The sequence below is a fragment of the Megalobrama amblycephala genome, linkage group LG1 (assembly GCF_018812025.1).
Source record: "Megalobrama amblycephala isolate DHTTF-2021 linkage group LG1, ASM1881202v1, whole genome shotgun sequence".
NCBI lineage: Eukaryota > Metazoa > Chordata > Actinopteri > Cypriniformes > Xenocyprididae > Megalobrama > Megalobrama amblycephala.
The window spans coordinates 27,364,478-27,374,139 of NC_063044.1; the positions used below are offsets into that span (position 1 = coordinate 27,364,478).

General features: G+C 38.9%; 1 long non-coding RNA gene across 1 annotated transcript; it reads left to right on the top strand.

Moving 5' to 3' along the window:
• The first annotated feature begins 402 nt into the window (after positions 1–402).
• On the top strand, positions 403–4,505 carry LOC125249654. Its single transcript, XR_007180596.1, has 4 exons — positions 403–453; positions 3,295–3,362; positions 3,500–3,679; positions 3,790–4,505. It is a non-coding gene; the product is annotated as an uncharacterized LOC125249654 (long non-coding RNA).
• Positions 4,506–9,662: the final 5,157 nt, after the last annotated feature.

The window sequence follows — 9,662 nt, forward strand, 5'->3', positions numbered from 1 at the left end:
AGTTAGTCTCCTTGATCGTCAAATAGCTCTACACTTGTTCTGTTTTACCTAAATTATTTTACCTTGATTACTCTGTGCATTTAAACCCTTAGTTCTGTCAGTTCATTGTTCTGTATCATTTGTGTTTAATGTGGTTGTAAATTATATCTCCAGATATTTCCTGTACCAGTTGGATTTATTGATTAAAGACTTACTGCAACACATTTGCTTACAACCAAAACGTATAAATATAAAAATTTGCCATAATTTAGTGTATGACAGGGGTGTCCAAACTGGAGGGCAACTGTCCTGTAGAGTTTGCTCCAACCCCAATTAAACACACCTGAACCAACTAATCAAGGTCTAATTAGACATACTAGAAACTTTCAGGCAGGTGTATTGAGGCAAGTTGGAGCTAAACTCTGCAGGACAGTGGCCCTTCAGGACCAAGTTTGGACACCCCTGGTGTATGAGGTGAGTAGATGTTAGATCAGGCATGTCTAATCCCTCTTCTGGACAGCAGACTACCTGCAGAGTTTAGCACCAGCCCTAATTAAACACACCTGAACCAGTTAATCAATAGCTGTGTTCCAATTCAGAGATTTCATCCTTTGAAGGATGCAGACTTTGGAGTCCGCAAAGGTTGGACTGAGCATTGTTAAATGGGATGGTCTAGTTTAGGGAGAATTGCTCGCCTATCAACTGTGACAGCTGCCATTGACAAGCGCCAATCAGGTTTATATAGGACTTTTTGAAAGTTATATTAAACTGTGTGAAAACAGAACAGGGTTCACAACTTGTCTAACTATAGCCTTGGTCCATTTATGTACATAATAAAGAGTATAAACTATATACATAATTGCATCTTAGTAAGATATGTCAACATTTAAACCACTTTATTTTAGTTTTCTTTGACATTCGTAATGTTAGAGTTGAAACCCAATACTTACATTTAAAAGTGTAATCCGGCATTTTCTCTCAAAAAAAAAAAAAAAAAAGAAAAAAAATCCATCACCGGTGCGCAATGAATCTTGGGATAGGATAGGATAGGCTGGATACACTCATTCTATTCTTCATGGCATGGGAAACAAAGGGATTTGTAGGCTGCATTTGAAGGAGCCTTCAAATTGGGACAGTCTTTGTCACGTTGCTGTGATGCATTCAACCTTCAAATTAAGCATTCGAAGGACACAACCTCTGAATTGGGATGCAGCTAACATCTTCAGAATCACTAGAAACTTCCAGGCAGGTGTTGGAGCTAAACTCTGCAGGAAAGTGGCCATTCAGAAACAGGTTTGGACACCCCTGTGTTAGAAGTAATGGGGTTTACATGTTTATAAAGGTCATAGTCTGTATACAGCTATGTGGTTTGACAAGTGTTTGCTGCCCAAGAGCCATTCATTATTTTAAGATATCAGGTGGATATCATCTGTGAACAGGAGTTGTAAACAATAAAATAGTGCTGCAGTTATATATAATATATATATATATATATAACTGCAGCACTATTTTATTGTTTTGACACAACAGTCTCCCTGAAAAAGTCCCTCACTGGCACCACTAATTGTCACTGCCAATGTATGAAAAAAGCTGCATAGTGATCGATATTCTCCTTTTGTGTTTTGTGTGTGTAAATAATGAGAGAATTTTCATTTTTGTCCGAACTATTCCTAGTTGGAATATGGCTGGAATGTGAAAAGTGTAAGAGTTTTGTGCTGAAATACTGCACACTGAAGTGCAACAACTGTTCAGTGAATTTGCTCCTAAGTTTCATCACATATGAGACCAAAAGAAGTGTCAAACTTTGTTCACTTTGGTTCAGATTAAAAGACAAAAATGGCCAAAGGCAACAACGCCTCCATTGTGGGTCATTACACCTGTGAAGATTGCCCCATCGGCCCAACCTGTTTGCCAAGAATCTTCAGAGTTGTGCTGAACCGATTGGTTAATGTTTTCCAGTCCTGCTGTGGTGTTGTCAACACTCTCTAAATCTACTCATCGCCTTTCATCAGTCAGGCCCAGAGCCGCAGAATGCCTGCAGCGCTTTGCCTTGCAGACAGGGTTCAGACTCTCTCTTTTTTTCTGCAGGATGTGTCACTCACAAGCAGCCGGAATACAGATCCAGTACCTCAGTGCTGAGGGAGTCTGACTGCAGGATCAATGAGAGCATGAATCTTCTCTACTGGCTCCAACATATTCAACATATTCTCACTGAGCCTGAATAGGATTCACAGTGAATCTGTTATCCCAAATTTGAGCTGTGGGGCTAAAGAAGCATTGGAGTAAAAGTTGCATTTGATTTGATTTTTCTCTAAACCACTAGATAGCACAGAAACTCACCACAGCACTTTTCTAAACATTGGATTTTTATTAATCTTAATTTCTCACAACTTGCGTACTTTTTCTTGGCAAATCAGAGTGAACTGTGGTGCCAATAGACTGTCATAAATGCGCAGAAGACCAACGGCCATGTCAGGATTCATTGAATAATATAATTAATTTTGGTTTGTTTTTCACCAAACCCTATTGTATATCCCCAGAACACTTGGAAAACACGACACTGCACAGATTTTCCAAGTCAAGATGTTTAGAAAACCCAAACTAATGAAATAAACAAAGGATAACATACAACCTTTTCCAAGGCACTTTATTAATTCCTAGGAGCCACTAAGCACAGATTAATACAGTGGCTAATGCTTAAAGATAATAACCAGAAGTTTGTTAGTTCAAGCAACCCTCAAAGGTGTAAAAGGTCTTGGTTGTTAAAGGCTTGTAACCAAAAGGTTGCAGATTTGACCCAGATTTGAACATCAAGGCTGAGCATCAGCTTTCGGCTATAAGGGTATCTAACAATATTTCTTGGTGACATTCAATTTAAAACATTCAAATGCATCATCTCATGATAGAACTAAAGACCACTGATGTCAAACCAGCCTCAACATGTATCGAAACCACATCTTATTATTCATTTGACTCAAGAACAATTACCCACCATATGAGTTGTTGGGTGATTGTTTTACTCATTGGAGTACCCCGTGTTAGATTCGTATGGCGATAACATCAAGGTTGAATGCAAAGTTTCAAGGCTGCTATGAGCTCTTTCTGAAAATGTGGGATATTTATAATGCATGGGTTTAGGATGGTCTTTCAGTGTGCCAGCCTCTTGCCGTACGCAGTGAATGACAATGGGGCAGGACTGGCAGGGACTGGATTGTGTGTTTAGAGTGCAGGTCTGTGGATGCAGCAGCCTTCAAAGGCCTTGAGGCCCAGCTGCCATAATATCTCATTCCTTTTGTCCTCTCTCTCTCTCGCCAGCTCCCGCTCTATACACAGATGACGGTCTTTCCAAGCACTCTCAAAAGGACACAACAAAAGACTGCATCGTGAGGCCTTGCTCTCCCTGAACATTTAGTACACACACAAATGCACACAGCAGACGCATTCGTACGCAGTTCTATTTTGTTTTTCTCTCCTCTTTTTTTTTATGTGGCCATATCTATTTTCTCTTCAATCTTTTCAGGTCTATTTTGGTCTTGTCTCTGAGTGAGGAGGAGTGTTGGAGAAATGGTGGGCTGCCCATTGTGAGAGAGATTGAAGTGATGTGCAAAGGAGATTGGATTGACGCACTGCCGACTGAGTACCAGTGAAACACGTGCGAAATCCGTGTTTATCCGAGACTTCATTTGAGGAGCACACCACGGTAAGCGGATCAAATTGGGTCCTTACAAACTTGTTTCTCATACATTTCACTTTAAATTTTCTTGTGTCTAAGTTTTACTTCAAATGTTCTGATGCTTGTCTCAATGGCAGGGGATCTGTCAGAAGAACTTGTGCCTGAAAGCCCCTTGAGAGCATCTGCATTGCTTATGAAGAGTGTTTCGCTTCATATACAAACCAGTTAGTGCTTTGGCTTGGCTTGCAGCTGTTCTCTCAGGCTTAGTGTGAAATATGAAAAAGCTACAGTCCTTAATGCTGCCAAATAGGATGTGTATCTGCATGATATTCCTGTCAAAGACACATTGTTCCAACTATATCCTTAACCCCACCATTAACCACCAATAAATCAAGGGGGAATAATTGGTAGGTAAAAATGTTGGTGAAGCCCTAACCATATAGCCCAAAGCTCTAAAATCTGATTGGTTGACAGGAATATAGAGCACTGCAGTGCTGATGCTTTTTATGTATGCAAACCCAGAAGACAACATCACCCTGGTTCCCTCTCAATAAAAACCCAAAAGGATATTCCCACTGGCAGAAAATATGCTCTGCGATCAATAAAAGTTTCATACACATTTTGTTCATCATGATAGTCTAAAAGCTAAACATTCACAATAAAACCACACCACAGTTGCATGACTTCAACATCACCATCATTAAGCTTCCGAAATCTTTTTTAGTCTTCACTTCCTTGAAGCATTTTCCTTGAAAGTTTGAGTTAGAATAGTTTGCTAGAGCGTGATTATAAATGTAACACTGTGAAAATGTACTAGTGAGTAGAAGAGTTTTACCTGATGACATTTAATGGCCTCGGCAACTACTAATGATTTTGTTGTTGTTTTTTTGCAGAATAAAACATGAAAATATCTTGAGCTTGTGTTCATTATAGACCTTATTTCAGGCATTTCACCAAAAATCCATAAAAAAAAACCCCATTGATTTCAAGAAGATGTAACTGGAAGTGCTAAAATGCGAACTCGTTTACGGGTTTTGGTCAACAAAAATACATCATCAACAAAGATCCAGAACTGGGAACATGTTCAACTTCCATGTCCTGATGCACATTGCAAATTAAAATGCTTTTTCTTTCAAGCTCCAATCTGATTGGATTTTTGCAATTTACAGGAGTCATAGGGCACATGTAATCATCAAACAACTGCTAGTTTCAATGGAAAATGGAAGATGACAATAGAAAATGTCATTCTAGGCTCCATTTCCAAGCTGGTTTATGCTGGTTAGTGCTGATTTTAGGAGAAAAAACAACCAGCATCCCATTCTGGGGACCAGCATCCTAAACACAACATATTCTGTTGACCAGCAATGCTGGTCTTTTCAACAGGGTACAACAAGTACTTGCAAGGTTTATGGCATTGAAATTTGAAAGATATTGAAGAGTTTTGTTTGAGACACTTAGAAGCAAAAAATATCCTTGAGCATGCTTTTATACCCTGTTTCGATCTCAGGGTTATACTCAGGGTTATCAAATTTAACAGTGGCCTCGAAACATCATGTAAAAGAATAAACTACGGTTGGTAACAGTTTGTCAGTCCCTCCCAGTCTAATCATCCAGTTCTTGACTAGAATGTGCACCAAACTTCATGCTGACAGTCAAAGTCAAGGCTTTGGACTGGGTCACATGGACACAATTTTCCGTCCATCTAGTTGAAAAGCTTTCACACAGAGCCAACTGACCAGTAAATGAATACTTAAACAAGATCTGTTTCCATTAAACCCCACATTACTGTATATAGTTTCATTGTTTATTCCTCAGGGAGTTTATGAGAGAGGCAAAACGTTTGAAGTGTCTTTCAATGCTTTGTTTGATCTGAAGATCCCACTTATGTTAAGAGGGTGTTGGAAAACATGCCCAAGGGTTAAACTTTTGTTTTGATATAAAAATGAAAAGGGAGCAGCATCAACAATCACAGATTACAGCAATCTTTGTAGGTCATTGATTAATTGCTTGGGAATGCCATAGCATAGAAATGCTAAACATTAAACCCATAATATTTTGGTGGTTACCAGGATCATTCTGGGGAATAGAACTGGTGCATCTATGTCTACAGACCAAGGCTCTCCATGTGAGGATACATTTTGCTCCATTGCCTTGTAGAATGAATCCATTAGAGCAATAAGCATTTGAGCAGCAGCACTGTGGATGCCAGCCTTTCTCACTCACACGCTCACTCGCACGCTGCTTTGTTGCATTATTAATCTCCATGGAGATTCAGAGACTTGAAAGTTTCTGCACTTCTAGTTGCTTTCATTCTAGCAATTTAACTGTGAAATGTTTGCAAGATGGTTGCTCTCTTGGGTGACTTCTTGCATGCACTGAAATGCATACATCCATACCTGTGGCTCCCAATTCACCCAGTGCGCAAAATTAACTCTTTTAGAAGGACAAAAAAAAATAATTTACGCTGACTGTTGTATTTTAGTCATTTATCCTGCGGGGTTGGCTCCCATTATTCACTGGCCTTCTTTTCATCCGCCTCCTGTCTCCCCAGACAAGCATTAATTAACTCCAAATGAGATGCGATGGACATAAAACAATGTTTTCCTCCTTCTTCTGCTATTTAAATGCAGTATGGAGGAGTAATAAATAAATCACTGGGTTTCTAATCTCTGTGATGCCCACTGAGTAAGGCTGATGAAGAAACTGTGTTCGTAAATTCTGTCTTAGTGGAAGGACAAGGGTGAATGTTAATTTAAGATGATGAAAAACGAAGTACGTGACTGAGCACTAGAGTAGTAAACAGCTAGAGAATACAGCACTTCCACTAATGTCCTCACACCACCTCTTGTTCGCCCCGATTTAGGCAATGCTAACAGCCACTCATGTTAAGGAGAAATATATATGTTAAAGGAATTTCTTTGAAATGTTTGAATAAGTTCAGTACGGTCTGTCCTTGGTCCTCAAGGGTAAAATCTAAATGTTACCACAACTGCAAATACGGTTATGTTAAATGGATAAATATGTCCATGAAAAGCAAATCCTTCTTCCTATAACAGTTCTGAAAAGTGTTTGCATCAGATCTCAGCCTGGAGAGGAATGCTCTTCCTCTAATTATACATAGAAGAATTTTCAGAAATTGATTCTACTTGGAAAAAAAAGGCAGAAAATGCATTAGGACAAAATATTAAAGGGGTGGTTGATTATGATTTCCCTTTTTTAACTTTAGTTAGTGTGTAATGTTGCTGTTAGAGCATAAACAACATCTGCAAAGTTATGATGCTCAAAGTTCAAAGCAAAGCAAGATATTTTCTTTTAAAGAATTCTGTTTAAGGGCTACAACAAACAGCTGGTAGGGACTACAACAAGCTTCTTCCCGGGTTGGTGACATCACTAACCCTAAAATTTACATTAACCCTGCCCTCGGGAACATGCAACAAAGGGGTGAGGCCATGTTACTGCATTACAATTTACACAAATGCAATAGCATGTCATAAAAGCAAGATGACAACATATGTTATAACCGTAATTAAACTAAACCTGTTCTGTCTTCATGCAGCATATATTCTCTGACTCTGTAGGATCTTACAACAGTTCCCACCGGAGCGATTTATAGATTATGACAGAATATGCTAATCAATGACTTTAAGATAGTTAACTCCACATCAGCTACATAAATAAATCAACTAACCATTCAGAAACGTCCTGTTGCATGTTGTCACTTCTTCTTGAGTCTCTCCATCATTGTCCGACTCCGTTTGAACATAAAAGTGAATAGTTTCTGACATTTTCAGTCTTTGTGAGGTATTTGGCGCTGCTAAATGCTAACACTAGCTCTTGAAACTCCGCCCTCTTCTTAAGAGCAGCAGCTTATTTGCATTTAAAGGGACACACACAAACAAGCATTTTTGCTCACCCTCAAAAAGTGACAAATTTAACATGCTATAAAAAATGATCTGTGGGTTTTTTTGAGCTAAAACTTCACATACAAACTCTGGGCACATCAGAGACTTATTTTACATCTTGTAAAAGTGGCATTATATGACCCCTTTAACTCAAGTGGACGTCAGATTTTATGTGGATAGTCCAAAATGAACTTTTTGTCTTCCTATGGCAAGTGTGTTCAGTTCACAAACCCAGTCCAAATGATTCACCCATGAATCAGATTCACTCATAAACTGACTCAAAGATTCAATCGTAGTATACCAGTTCACTGAACAGGAAGACCATCAGTAAATAGCTTAAATTTAGTTCCGCTCCTCACTGAAATCTATTGTATGACTTCAGAAAACTTAAAGGAATATAGCACACAACATATAGGCTACTTATGGTGCTTTTTTAAAGGTCCCATTCTTCGTGATCCCATGTTTCCAACTTTAGTTAGTGTGTAATGTTGTTGTTAGAGTATAAATAAAATCTGTAAAATTTTAAAGCTCAAAGTTCAATGCCAAGCGAGATATTTTATTTAACAGAAGTCGCCTACATCGAACGGCCAGTTTGGACTACATCCCTCTACTTCCTTCTTTAATGACGTCACTAAAACAGTTTTTTGACTAACCTCCGCCCACAGGAATACACAAAAAAAGGGGGCGTGGTCTTGTTGCGCTCCCACGGAGAAGAGCAAGAGTTGCGTTTGTAAAGTGTGTTTGTCGCCATGTCGTCGAAACGCTGTTATTTTCATCCCGCAGTCCAATCACCTTTGTTTGGCCTTCCCAGGGACGCTGTACTTAGAAATCAGTGGTTACAATTTATGTTTAACTCGGTTCCCGAAAATTATAATCCACATGTTAAACTATGTGCAGCACATTTTACTGAGGATAGCTTCCTCAATCTCAGTCAGTTTAATGCCGGATTCGCACAAAGATTATTTTTGAAAGATGGAGCAGTTCCCTCTTTGTCTGGAGAAGGCGTTGTTTGTGGACCACAACCGGTAAGTGCATTTTATTATTTACGTTGGTGCGTTTAACAGTTTCTGTAACTTATCACACAAAGGGCAACGCTGTTTAGCTTTGTAAACTAGATGGCAATTGAAACTTATCCGACAAAAACTTTTAAAAAGTGTAGTAATTCAACCGGACACCATCGATTGTTGGTGTTTGTTATGATCAGTTTAAATTATTTGTTGATTATATCTGTTGTTTACTGTTTAACCACATGCTGGTTTAGCTGCAGCCACGCGAATCATTGTTCTATGTTTAGGCCTATGTAACGTTACCTACTGTAAATAAACAGCTTACCATTGTGACACATCCTGTAAAAGACGTGTTTGCACAGGTTCTACTCGATCCTCTTCATCTATGTTCTCCGGGTCTGATTCCGGCTCAAATTGATAAGGTAAAATTAAAGACATGTTTACAATAACACTGAGCGCATGCATCTCCACGTTATGGTAAGAGGCGTGACCTTTCCGGGCAAGGAGCGCTAAGCTGTTGTCGAATCACAACACAGGAACCGCTGGCACAATCAGAACTCGTTACGTATTTCTGAAGGAGGGACTTCATAGAACAAGGAAGTCATCAGCCCGTTTTTATGACAATGGAAACAGCGGTATACAGATAAGTAAATTATGTGAAAAATACTGTGTTTTTTTACACGCGAAACATGAACACATGTTATATTGCACACTATAAACACAATCAAAGCTTCAAAAAACCACAAAGAACGGGACCTTTAACGTTTAACCCTTAAATGCATGACTGTTTCGCCAATCATTCTTACATATTCGGGTCTTTATCGACCCAGATCTATATCTAACACGGAAGGATCTCTACCTTTCGTGATAATATAAAACTCCTCTGATATTAGAGTAACAATTACAGAAGAATGAAATTAAGCATATTTTGTTACCTTTTGGAGCTTGAAAGGGCTCCGTTTGAGCAGATGTTTTATGCCATCACCATGTCCTCGTCGGAGCTCATTTCTAGTTTTATATTTGAGGTCACGAATATGACCCCATTTGCGATCTCAAACGTATTCTCAAAACTATATAATTTTTAACATCTTCAAAATCAAT